This window comes from Pteropus medius, unplaced genomic scaffold, assembly GCF_902729225.1.
Source record: "Pteropus medius unplaced genomic scaffold, Ma_sr-lr_union100, whole genome shotgun sequence".
Classification (NCBI taxonomy): domain Eukaryota; kingdom Metazoa; phylum Chordata; class Mammalia; order Chiroptera; family Pteropodidae; genus Pteropus; species Pteropus medius.
In genome coordinates, this window is record NW_024350704.1 from 5,125 (window position 1) to 18,153 (window position 13,029).

The 13,029-nt window shown below is 40.5% G+C and overlaps 2 pseudogenes; one reads left to right on the forward strand and one right to left on the reverse strand.

Moving 5' to 3' along the window:
- Positions 1-2,777: 2,777 nt before the first annotated feature.
- On the reverse strand, positions 2,778-3,432 carry LOC120584386 (rho-related GTP-binding protein RhoG-like; annotated as a pseudogene).
- A 5,684-nt stretch (positions 3,433-9,116) lies between these two features.
- LOC120584387 (olfactory receptor 7A10-like) lies at positions 9,117-9,890 on the forward strand (annotated as a pseudogene).
- Positions 9,891-13,029: the final 3,139 nt, after the last annotated feature.

The following is a 13,029-nucleotide window of genomic DNA, read 5'->3' on the forward strand; positions in this document are numbered from 1 at the left end:
TGGAATGCCTATTTTGAATGGTATTTTGAGGCTTCCAAGCGAGATCAAAAATCTGAGGTTGCCTTTTTCTGAAATGAAGTCTTAAAATTAACAGAGGCTACTAAAATTTTAAAGAAAGACAGTGGTATCTGAAGCCACGTGTTGTCCCTCTGCAGTGCTGTCCTGCCCTTCCCCCTCTCCTCCACCGTCTCAGGATCCACCGCCAGGTCCACCCTATTCTTCTACACAGACTTTGCCTCAGACTTCTCCATCTTGCCCAAGTGCATCTCTCCAACCCCTTTGCCTCATGCTCCACCTTCGACGCCATTTTGCCTCCACTCCCGCCTTCCTCACCTTCAAGTCTGCCTCTGGTGCCATTTTCCCTCGAATCCTCTCCTTCTTTCCTTCCTCTGAACTTACCAGTACTTTCCCATTTTAGATTAATCCCATGGGGATCTTAACATACTCCAAGTTTCATATGTCTTCTTAACTAAAGCTGAGTTTGGAGCCATTGTACAGGAATTCCCTAAGGTACCTGAGGATCTGCGCAAGTTTGCTGAGGAATCTGATATTATCATTCAGCCCTATCAGGCCAGGTTCTCTGGTTTATATCAGCTACTTCACGTATTCATTGGTGAAGGCCAGGCTCGACGCTGGGTGAGAACTGCCAGATGTGAACATCCCCAAAAGGGACTTAGAAGAGCAATCCTCCAATTTGGGGGAAGAAGCTAGAGAACTTGCTCGAAAATAACACCAAGCAATTCCTAAGGCTTTTGTGAAGGCTGCTGATTGGAGCAAAATTCACACTTGCTCACAAAAATCTGACTAATCTGTTCATAACTATTATAATTGACTTCAGGTCGTTTTTGAGGAAAAGTCTGATTTTCAGGTGTTGCTACTACTCGGGTAACTTTTAATTCTTTGTTTATTAATAGACTGAAAAGAGATCTTTCCCTCTTAGTTAAGATAACCAGGATAAAATGGGAGACTGTGGCCGCCCTGGATATGGCCATTAGACTTGCCATCCTCTAGATGAACCACCATAGGAAAGGTGGCCAAGATTTTTAATTTTCACACTCAGCAGATAGAGGCCCTATGTGAAACCAGAAAAACTCCAAACTTTTGCCATTATTGCCAAGAGCCAAGACACTGGAAAAAGAATTCCATGAGTTTAAGCATTTCATATGTTCTCAGCCTTCTCATCAGCCATCTAAACATCTGTTAGTTGCCTTACTTCCTGTGAAATCTTACTATAAATTTTTTTCAGTAGTATATTATATGGTGTCATATAAGAAATCTTATGTAAAAGAATCAAACACGCTATTTTTCAGAAAAATGTCATGTGATGTCATTCATGAAACTTTATATAAAGTAACTGAACAATGAATTTATAATAGCCTCTGGAATGAGTGAATACACTATGTCTTCAAAATTACATGCAGAAATCACTCTTGGTTCAGGAGAGTTAAAACTACTGCAGCGGACTCTAACACAGAACCGCAGCCTGGCTACTCACAGAGTGGTTCTCACTCCAGGACCTACAGCATCAACATCACCTGGGAGTTGATTTGATTCTCAGAACCTCTGGGCCTACAAGGATCTGCCAAATCAGATTCTATATTTGAACTAGAATCCTGGATGAATCATATGCATGGTGAAGTTGGAGAAGATCTTGTCTAGAATAAGTTTTCTCACCTTCTATGTTGACAATTGGGGCAGAATAGTTAGTTATGTTGAGTGTTGTAGGTGTTTAGCAGCCTCCCTAGACATTGCCAAATAGCCCAGGGGCAACAACTCCTTAGGTTGGGAACTACTGGCCCAGAATTGAAAACTGGAAGCACCCCATCCCTCACTCAATTTGTAACTTGGAGCAGGCACTAAGCTCCTTCAGGTTCCACTTCTACATAAAGGAATGGAGTTCATAATAATACTACCTCATGGCTGGACTTATTGATAAATTAAATTGGACAAAGTCTATAAGGTGCTAAACTCAAACTACATGGCATAAAAATATTGAAATATATCTCCCATAATTAACAAATATTTTATAATAAGGGTCTGGATGACAGCTCTTAGCTTGTAACATAAGTACAAAATCCCTAATCATCCTGACAAATGTGTCATGAAGCCACAGAGTGTGGTGCACATCAAAGGATCACAGCTCTCCCCTTGTTGTAGAGGGAATAGCAATTCTCTGGAGACCTCTTTAAGGAGGCTCACAGGGAAAGAAGCTTATATAGATCTGCTTATACAAATCTGCTTATATAGATCAATGGGACCTGTTCCTCACAGATTTCTTTCTTTCTTTCTTTTTTTTTTACCCACTGGAGATAGGAGGTTTTATGATGCTGATGGGGCTAGGAACTGGGTCGGGGGGCGGGGTGATGTGGGGGCTGAGTCAGTCAGCAATGCATAGGCCTGGGCACATGGGGACAAGTTAGGACTCATTCATCTCAGAATTATGTGGCTCCTTCTTTGGGGAAGGGCAAGAGCATCTTGAGGGGGGAGCAATTCGAAGAGCAACAAGGGATAGGTTGGGGATGGTGGAGGTTCCTAACCTGAGAGAAGGTGGCACAATAGGCAGCAACATCTGTGTGGAAAGTTGGGTCAGCTGGTCAGTAGCGGGAGGGTGCATGGGGTTGGCTTCTTGGGGAGAGATCCAACCTCAGCCTGGGTGAGCTCTCAAGAATACCTGGTATTCCAGAGGAGACTGGGGCAGGGCCCAAAGCTTCTTTCCCTGTGAGCCTCCTTAAAGGGAAATAGGCATTCAAGAAGGCCCCTGGCAGGGGGTGCCAGGATCAGTCCTTAAGGCACAGATGGGCCAGACAAGGCTCCAAAGCACAACTGGTAGGGGTTGGGGGGACAGGGGCAGCCTCCAGGCTGAGTGCCAGGGTCCCAAGAGGACACGGGACCACCCACACTTGACTGGTTCTGACTGCCTCAGAAACCACTTCCTTGATGCCATCCTGCTGCAAGGCCCAGCACTCGAGGTAGTACACAGCAGTAATGTGCTTAGCTGGTGCCTGGCCCTGCCATGGTGTGATGGGCAACTGGCCCTTCGCCTTAGTACCCATAAAGTGTAAGGCTGGGTCCTCAGGTCCTTCTTGGTACCCACCAGGAGGATGGGCACATCAGGGCAGTGATGGCACACCTCTAGAAGCCACTTGTGCTGCACATTCTCAAAGAAAGGCAGACTGGCAAAGGAGAAAGAGACGACAAAGACATTGGTCTGAGGGTAGGACAGTGTGCGGAGGCCATTGTGCTTCTCCTGGCCTGCTGTGTCCTGCCAGGTTCAGGTTCACTGTGAGCCCACCAGCTGCGCCCTGGGGGCTGTAATTGTTGAACACTGTATGGGGTGTATTCCTTGGGGAAGGCTTCAGTTGTGCAGCAGAGGAGCAGGCACTTATTGCCCACATCCCTATCGCCCACCACCACACACTTGACGCTCTGCATTGTGGGTGCAGTGGAGACAATGCCCCCTCCCCTTTCTGGGCCCCTTTGGATGCAGTGACCTGGAGCCCTCCCTGTCATGGGGGATCTAGGGGCAGCAGGAGGCTTGAGAAGAACCTGATAGATTTCTTAGTCTCAGACTTCAGAGAAAACATGAAGTCAAGGTTGGGATAAGGTGGTAGGAGGTTAGAGCTCTGGGACATTGAGACTACAAAGTCGTAAAAACTAACTTGACTTCTAACCTGGTCTTTTGGGGTCAGAGGATCATTAGGAAAAATTTCCTTTCTGTTTATTTCAGAGGGCCAGAGGGAAACCATGTGCTTAGAGGTTGGAATAACAGGAGGAAGATGTCCCCGATGAGCAGATAGAGAGAGCAGTAATACCTCTTCTGTGCAGTCCCTTAGCTTGTACGGCTTTGGTGGACAGGACACAGTTGTTGCTTTTGACTCTTAAGCTGGCTCAGAACTAATTTTTCAGTCCCTCCTGCTGTCTTGTCTGAGGACAGAGCTTCAGTCTTTATCATCAACCATCCAGGTAGGAATTTAGATTTCTACATGGAATCTTCCCTCTAAGAGACCCCATCTAGGTGATTCTGAGAGGCTAGGTGACTTCAGGAAAAAAATCAGAGAGAACTCTTACCTGTGTCACTGTGACGTTAATCAGACCAGCCCAGAGACAGAAGGTCATTTTGTTTGTACTCTTGGTTAAGTTACTAATTTATAATTAATCTATTTATGTTAACATGTTAATAATCATGTGCCTGTTTGAATCTGCACTACAGGGGCCATAGTTGACAATTAAGTGATAGGCATGCGAGTCCAGTTGGGTGACATTGTAGAATGAGTGAGACGCATCAAATGGTTTCAGTAAAGTGAAAACACATCTGAAGGGTTTTGCTGGTTAGGGAGAGGAAATAGAGCATTAGGTGTGGAGGATAGTGTGATGAAGTGAGTGTTTGTATTCAATGTCTAAGGTGGGCTGTATTTGAGCATGTCTTGTATTCACAGAAAAGATCCAGACCAGTGGAGGTTGAAACTGCCTTGCCACAGCTGTTCAGGAGACATACCGTTCATTGCAGTATCTTATCTCATGTTGTTTATTCACGTGGAAAATAAATAATTATTTAGAAGTCTGAAGAGGAATACTAAATAGTTTTACTTTGAATTATTTCATTACTGGTGAGGCTGCATATATTTTGGATTTGTCATATTTACTTTCTCTACTGCAACAGTTAATATGATATTTCAGTTCTGAATCTTCGATGTGTGGTTACCATTACGAATATGTAAAGGATAGTTATATATATAGTTGTCCATTTTCTCCTGTGCATGCCTTATCTCCACTCCCCTTTGTGCATCTGGATCTTCGAATCCTCCTCCCTCTTTCAGTCATTGTTGTTTCAATTTGTCCCTATGTATGCTGAACATTCATTACTATCTTGCTATAGCAAATCTCTTTTTATTGTTTAAGCTTATAATGCCCTGTTCTTAGTAAGGGTTGCACTCCTCTGCTTCTATCAGCCTGCCAGTCACCTTACTCCTAATTATGTTTTTTTTGTTGCTGTTGTTGTCATTTTGTTTTACGTGAGCTGACCCCTTTCAGTATTTCTTGTAGTGCAGGCCGTGTAGTGGAGAATTCCTTCAAGTTTTGTATGTCTGGAAAGGCTTTTATTTCTCCTTCCTATCTAAAGGAGAGCTTAGCTGGATACATTATTCTTGGCTGGTAGTTCCTTTCATTTAATAGTTTGAATATTTGATTTCACCCCTTTCTGGCTTGTAAGATTTGTGCTGAGAAGTTCGCCAATACTCTAGTGGGTTTTCCTTTATAAGTTATCATCTTCTTTTCTCTGGCTGAACTGAGAATTCTGTCTTTGTCATTGATTTTTGATAATTTTAATACAGTGTGTCTGGTGTAGGCCTTTTTGGGTTGAGATAATTGCGTGTTCTGTTGACTTCTTGAATTCCAAGCTCCAGCTCATTCCTTAGATTTGGGAAATTCTCATCCACTATTTGTCTGAAAATGCTTTCTAGTCCCTGCTCCTTTTCCTTGCCTTCGATAATGCCCATTATTCTGATGTTTCCTCTCCTGATGGTCTCAGCTATTTCTTGAATTTCTCTTTCATTATTTTTCATTCTTCGGTTTCTCTCTTCTTCCTTCTGATTTATTTCTAGATTTGTCTTCGATATCACTGATTCTTCCCTCATTTGGTCGACTCTATTTTCCAAGGTTGCTATTTCAATTTTCAACTCTTGCAGTGTGTTCTTTATCTATAGAAGTTCTATTTGGTTCTATTTGAGAGCTCCAATGTCCTAAAGAACTCATTCTGCTCATCTAGTTGTTTTTTCAATTCCTGAAATTGTCGATATCATTTGTTTCAGATATCACTGAGTTTTTTCAGAAGTATCATTCTGAATTCTCTGTCATTTAAGTTGCATATTTCTATGTCTGTCAGCTTATTTTCTGGAGATTTTTCTCTTTCTTTCCGAGATGCCTTGTCACCTTCTTGGTTGTTCATGGTGTTTAATGGACTATTTCTCCACCTAGGCATTAATGGAAGTGCATTCTGTTGTATTTACAGAAAGATTTATTATATAAAGGACTTTCTTTAGCCTGCTGCAAAGAAGGCCCTTTTCTTTTGGTTTCCAGTAGGTGGCGTCTAAGCCTCTTGTATCCCTGCTTTATATAAAGCCTTAATAATGCTTTTTTTCTCCTTATAGATGTTTAATCACACTCGCTACGCTCAGTCTCAGTCACTGTCAGTGTTAGCGACAGTTTTCAGTAGAGTTTGCTCAGATCCCCCTAGGGCTCCACGGTGTTCGGTCTCGGAGGATATGGACGGAGGGGCCCTCTGGGTTGGGAGATGGGGGCTGCAGCTCAGTCTCGGTTTTGCAACCATGGCTGGTAATAATCAACTGCTTCTCTCTCCCATCCTGCTTCTCTGCTTTCTGACCCAGTGCATGAGCACTGACTCTGCATGGAGCTCACAGCTTTCCCAGGCAGGGTTGTTCAGAGAACCCATCATACCTTCTCCCCTCCCCCTCCTCTTGCAGAAAGCTCCAGCTGTGAGAGGCAGCTTCTTTGTTTCTCCCAGTCCACTGTCCAACACCTAGGGTTCTGATTTATGGTAGCTTGTATTGTAATAGCCCGCTGAAATGTGAAAGGGTTAAAGAATAATTAAAACCTGAAACTGGACAAAGGAAGTCTATAACTTAGGCCTAGTTTCTGGAACCCCTAACCACATTCTGTTAATCATGAAACTTGTAACAATGAGCTCATACGCTAACTGCCAATTTTAGCCTGTGTAACCCTGCTTGCTTGCGTGGCATGAAAAATAATCAATTGTATATAAGCTGAAAATTACTGTTTGGCCATCGCCCATGGGAACACTGGCTATTGTCCATGGGAACATAGGCAATCACCCATAGGAACATAACATTCTAACGCAAGCTTTCTGCTTCTGTACTTCCCGCTTGCACACCTGACCAGTGGGTTGACAGGTAGTGAATAGGAGAAAGATGGACCTTTGTGTTTAAGACAGAATGAGGAATGGGATTTGGGGCTTAAAAACCTTGTATCTTGGCAATTCGGGGCTGCTCCTTTGCAAGGACAGCCGCCGGCTAATAAACTGTCTCCTGGTTAAGAGCACTCAAGTTGGGTCTGGTTATTCTGGACACAACAGTATGTGCAGATTCCATGCTCAGACATGCTGGTGTGCAGTTTGGGTGTTTTTTGTTGAGTTTTAGATGTTCAGCTTATTGTTGTTTCAAGGGGAGAGATCTGGGGATGTCTCTCACTCCACCATGTTTCTGACATCACCTTTAGTGAACAGTAACTGAATGCAAAGGAATGCCTTTCACAAGATAGGAGATGATCTAGAACTTTTTACCTTTAAACATAATGGGAGAAACATAATTTGACAGACTGATAAAGAGGGTCATCACCTATGATACCTATACTAACAGGAACGACGTAGTCCAAACTTTTGTATATATATTGACCAAATCTGTGGACGACATTAGATGGATGGATACTACTGCCCCACTATTTGCGTGAGAATGAATTGGTTGTCTTTCCAAATTCAAACTATTTGGTAGATCTAAGATTCAAAACTCAGTTACTAATCTCCAAATTTTACATTTACTATTATTCAGAAAAGTCTTATACCATTTTGTCTTTTAAAATTCCCATTATTTTTTGTACATTGTGGCTTTCCTTTAGTAATTTGTGGGTTTGTTGTCTTCGCTCACATTTTTAATCGATATTCATTCATTAAGGTGTCTGGACATTGATAATAAATCACTCCTTTCTCTTTTGAACACATTGATTTTTACTATTAGTCATTCTGCACACCATGGTGATGTAACTAGGTTTGGAATGCTGCCAGAACCAAGGACTTTCTCCTCATCACAAACTCTCAGGAACCCCACCACTGAAGACATTAGATATTTTTCCCCGTCATGTCCAATTCTTCCTACTATTTCTGTTTTTTGAACTGAGTTCTTTAAACTTCATTAAATACAGGACAGAAAACTAGTCATATAATCTGGCACATAATTAATTTAGTACTATCTGACCCTTATGAAAAATCAGAAAAACCATATAGGCTTCAACTGAAATTCAATTACCTAGTTTCCAAAAAATTACAAACAGAAGCTAAATGAAAACAGCAAATAAATACAGGACAGAAAATGATTAGATTAAAATGGAGTGCCAAGTTTACCTGTCCATTGGAGGCCTACACACTTAAATTTGGATACTGTTTCTATATTCTTCACGGGAAAGGTAATCTGATGTTGATAACTTGCCTTGTATCATTTTATTCCTAGTTCTTATAACTGGAGGTGAAAATAACATGCCCCCAGTAGGTCATAGTGTGCCCATCTGAGAGTACACATGTGCATGTGCATGTGCGTGTGTGTGTGTGCGGGTGGGGCAGGGTGAACAGTTCTCAAAACAGGGGTGTCTGAGATCATATACTCCAGAATGTGACCCTTGAAAAAGAGAGATAAGAATTGTTAAGCAACAATAAGATGGGGATCCTTTTCTATTCACAAGATTCCATGGAAATAAAATTAATTAAGAGCAAGGAACAACTCACAGATGAAGGACTCCCTGTGTCTTGAAGTATCAGGAGTAGCAGTTCCCCCACGTTCTCTGACAGCATCTGTCATCACTCTGCCTCTTGTTCATTCTCCTGGACACACTGGCTTCATTTTGAGACTTGAATATCTGAAACAAGTTCATCCTTAGCGCCTCTACACTGGCTCTTTCTCCTGAAGAAGACACATTTCCCCAAATAAACTTATATCTCCTGCTTTTTCTTCCTTGAGGTCACTGCTCAAATGTCATCTTATTTTTAGGTCTTCCTGAACTCTCAGTAAAAATAACACTCCATTTATCCACTTTTATACATGCTGTTTTTCACTACCTAGTATTGCAGTTGTAGCATTTCTACCATGTTCCCAATGCCCATTTATGTAAAACTTAATCTTTTTATTCATAGCTGTGACAACCACCACATGCTACCAGGCAACGATACACGACTTTCAGAATTTCATCTTCTGGGACTTTCAGAGGAACCAGAACTGCAGCCCCTCATATTTGGCTTCTTCCTCTCCATGTACCTGATCACTGTGTTTGGAAATCTGCTCATCATCCTGGCCGTCAGCTCAGACTCCCACCTCCACACGCCCATGTACTTCTTCCTCTCCAACCTGTCCTTGGTGGACATCTGTTTCATCTCTAGCATCATCCCAAAGATGCTGGTGAACATGCAGACTCAGAGCAAAGTTATCACCTATAAAGGCTGCATCACACAGATGTATTTTTCCACATTCTTTGGTTTGTTGGATGACTTACTTCTGACTATGATGGCCTATGACCACTTTGTGGCCATCTGTCACCCCCTGCACTACACAGTCATCATGAACCCCTGTCGCTGTAGGATACTAGTTCTGGTGTCCTGGATCATGAGTGCCTAGATTTCCTTGTTTCACAGCTTATTGGCGTTGAGGCTGTCCTTCTGCACAGACTTAGAAATTCTCCAGTATTTCTGTGAAATTAATCAGATGATCAAACTTGCTTGTTCTGACACCTTTCTTAATGACACAGTGATATATGTTGCAACGGGGCTGCTGGGTGGTGGTCCTTTGGCTGGGATCCTTTACTCTTACTCTAAGATCTTTTCCTCCATACGCAGAATCACATCAGCTCAGAGGAAGTATAAAGCATTTTCTACCTGTGCGTCTCACCTCTCAGTTGTCTCCTTATTTTATTTTACAGTCCTAGGAGTGTACATCAGCTCTGCCGCTACCCACAGCTCACACTCAAATGCAGTAGCCTCAGTGCTGTACACCATGGTAGCACCCATGCTGAACCCCTTCATCTACAGTCTGAGGAATAAAGACATAAAAGGGAATCTGAAAAGATTCTTTGGAATGGCAGGAATAAAAATAACATAATAATCATTAATGCTGTTTTTGAAAATTAGAACGCACATCAAAAATGAAAAACAGCAGATTATTACAATTTTCCTCAGTTTTGTTTGCCTTAATTTTTATCAGTTAGCTAATGCCGTATAACAAAGCATTCTGAATGCTGTGATTTATATCAGTTGGATTGTATCCTGGAAATTGTTCTAATCTCTGCTCAGATACTCATGATCTGCATCAGCTGGGAGTCTCTACACTACGTGTCTCAAGCTCATGTCATATGAGGCTACAGTGCACCCCTGTCTAGAACCAAACTTTGACAGTTCATTTATATATGTAGTTTAATCTGGTTTACAAAAATGAGTTTACCAAATATAATTTGCCTCATATTAATGTCACTAATTTTATAACCATATATGACATTGTTTTCTACTTAGTGATATTTCTCCCTTCCCCAGTTAAATTGTGACTCAGCTACCTGTGCTATGCATCCTGCTTTGAGCCATGTCATTAGATTTTTTTGCTCCACATTTTTTTTTGAAATTTTTGTTCTTTTTAAAAATATCGCTCTCACATTCATTAATAAAATTATGTGTTTCAAGTGTGCAATTCAATAACACATAATATGTAATATTGCATTGCGTGTTCACCATCCAAAGTTAAATTTCCTTCTGTCACCAAATACTTGACCGCTTTCCTGCACATATTTAAAACTTTTAATTTACTACATTGAAAGAACGTTATAAAATTAAGAGTATCTATTGCATGGGTCCATTATACATAATTCAGGAAATTGTAGGATAGTTTTAATTCTGTTGTTATATAATTGTGAAAATTGATTCTCCCTGAGCCTCAGTTTCTTATTTCTGATGGGAATGTGGGATAATAATAATTCTGATGAATGTGCTACAGAAGAAATGAATTCTGTGGAAATAATTTTTTAAATTTAATTTTATCTTTTTAAGTTTATTGGGGTAACACTGGTTAATACAATTATATAATTTTCAGGTGTACATTATAATTTGATATCTATATATTCTATGGTGTGATTACCACCCATAGTCCAGTTTCCTTGAGCTACCATGTATTTGATCCCCTTTACCCCCTTCATCCTCCCTCAAACCCCTATAATTAACCTCCTTTACCTTGTCTACGTCTTTCCTCCTCCCCTACCCCTACCTTCTGGTAACCACTAATCCATTGTCCATGTCCCTGAGTTTCTGTCTGTCCCATTCATTTGTTGCTTTTAGGTTTATATCCCACATATAAGTAATATCATTTGATTTTCAACTTTTTCGGGTTGACTTATCTCGCTTAGCATGATTATTTCGAGGTCCATCCAGGTTGTTGCAAATGGCAGTATTTCATCTCTTCTTATGGCTGAGTAATATTCCATTGTATATATATATATACCACAGCTTCTTTAGCCAATCATTTATTGTAGGACGCTTTGGTTGCTTTCATGTCCTGGCCACTGTGAATAATGCTGCTATGAACATTGGTGTGAAAATATCTTTTCAGATATGGGTTTTCAAGTCTTTGGGGTAAATGCCCAGTAGAGGGATTGCTGGATCATATGGTAGATCAATGCTTAGTTTTTTGAGGAACTTCCATACTGTTTTCCATAGTGGCTGTACCAATTTGCAGTCCCACCAGCAGTGTATGAGGGTCCCATTTTCTCTGCATCCTCTCCAACATTTGTTATTACATGTTCTGTTGATTATAGCTATTCTAACAGGTGTGAGAAGGTATCTCATTATGGTTTTGATTTGCATTTCCCTGATAGCTAGCGATGTTGAACATCTTTTCATATATTTGTTGTCCATTTGTATGTCCTCTAGGGAGAAGTTTCTGTTCAGATCTTCTGCCCATTCTTTGATTGGATCATTTGTCTTTTTTGTTGTTATTGAATCGTATGAGTTCTTTGTATATTTTGGATATTAGGCCCTTATCGGAGGTGTTGCTTGCAAATATATTTTCCCATTCAGTTGGTTGTCTCTTTACCTTGCTGACGGTTTCTTTTGCTGAGCAGAAGCTCTTTAGTTTAATGTAGTCCCATTCATTTATTTTTACTTTTACATCCCTTCACTTTAAGGTCAAATTCATAAAATCCTCTTTAAGTCCAAGATCTTTAGTTTGGTTCCTATGTTTTCTTCTATACATTTTATTGTTTCAGGTCTTATATTCAGGTTCTTAATCTATTTTGAGTTAATTTTGGTGTGTGGTGATAAACAATCTAGCTTCATTCTTTTGCAGGTGGTTTTCCAGTTTTCCCAGCACCATTTATTGAATAGACTTTCCTTTCTCCACTGTATGTCCTTGGCTGATGAGATTTTGATGGGAATTGCATTAAATCTGTATAATGCTTTAGGTAGTAAGGTCATTTTAACTACGTTGATTCTTCCAATCCAAGAACACGGAATATTTTCCCATTTCTTTGTATCTTCTTCGATTTCTTTTAATAGAGTCTTGTAGTTTTCATTATATAGATCCTTCACCTATTTTGTTAAAATTATTCCTAGGTATTTTATTCTTTTTGCTGCAATTGCAAAAGGAATTATTTTTTCCACTTCTATTTCTGATGCTTCATTTTTAGAATAAAGGAAAGCTATGGACTTTTGAACATTGATTTTGTATCCAGAGACTTTACTGTATTTGCTTATTGTTTCTAGTAGTGTTCTTATGGAGTCTTTAGGGTTTTTTATATAGAGAATCATGTCATCTGCAAATAATGACAGTTTGACTTCTTCGTTTCCTGTTTGGATGCATTTTATATCTTTCTATTGCCTGATTGCGCTCACTAGGATCTCCAATGTTATATTGAATAACAGTGGCGATAGTGAACAGCCCTGCCTTCTTCCCAATCTTAGAGGAAAGGTTTTTAGTTTTTTACCATTAACTATAATGTTGGCTGAGGGTTTATCATATATAGCCTTTATTATGTTAAGGTACTAACATTCTGTACCAATTTTGTGAATTGTTTTGATCATAAATGGATGCTGTATATTGTCTAAGGCTTTTTCTGCATCTATTGATAGGATCATATGATTCTTATTTGTTAATTTATTTACGTGGTGCATCACACCAATCGATTTGCATGTGTGAACCAACTCTGTGCCCCTGGATGAAGCCTGCTTGGTCGTGGCGTATAATCTTTTTAATATGTTGC